Source organism: Pteropus alecto, unplaced genomic scaffold (assembly GCF_000325575.1).
Source record: "Pteropus alecto unplaced genomic scaffold, ASM32557v1 scaffold22, whole genome shotgun sequence".
Classification (NCBI taxonomy): domain Eukaryota; kingdom Metazoa; phylum Chordata; class Mammalia; order Chiroptera; family Pteropodidae; genus Pteropus; species Pteropus alecto.
The window spans coordinates 2,219,845-2,220,269 of record NW_006434839.1 but is presented as its reverse complement, the minus strand read 5'-3'; the positions used below and the strand labels follow the sequence as shown (position 1 = coordinate 2,220,269).

Sequence of the window (425 nt, the reverse complement as noted above, 5' to 3'; positions counted from 1 at the left end):
CTTCCAGGATGAAGGCCTATGATGACAGCAATTGGCATGATAGTAATTGGGCTCTAGCCTTAGTGGTATTGCATTGACACGCTGGTACTGCCAGGTATCTTGTACTGATCTGGCTGATGAAATGAAAATATTTTAAAACTTGACCTACAAATATCCTTTTATGGTAACCTTTTTTTTTGTCTTTAATGTATACGGCTATGTGTTTGATCAGACCTCAATAGTTTTGAACTCTCGAGGGCCTGACACAAAGGCTAGCTCGTTATTCCAAGACCAAGCGATCTGCTGCTTGTGGCTGCAATAAAGACGGCAAGATTTTCTTTCAGATAAATTCTTAATTTGTTCTAAAAGGTTGATTGATGGGCCCCTCTTAGACATTAGGGGAAAAGCCTCACCCCAGTGTGTGTGTGTTTGTGTAATTGTGTAAG

The 425-nt window shown here is 40.5% G+C and overlaps 1 protein-coding gene across 1 annotated transcript in view; it reads right to left on the bottom strand.

Moving 5' to 3' along the window:
* The window catches only part of KDM7A (lysine demethylase 7A), a 44,257-nt gene that overhangs the window by 23,567 nt on the left and 20,265 nt on the right, over positions 1-425 (bottom strand). The gene's annotated exons all lie outside the window — the stretch shown is intronic.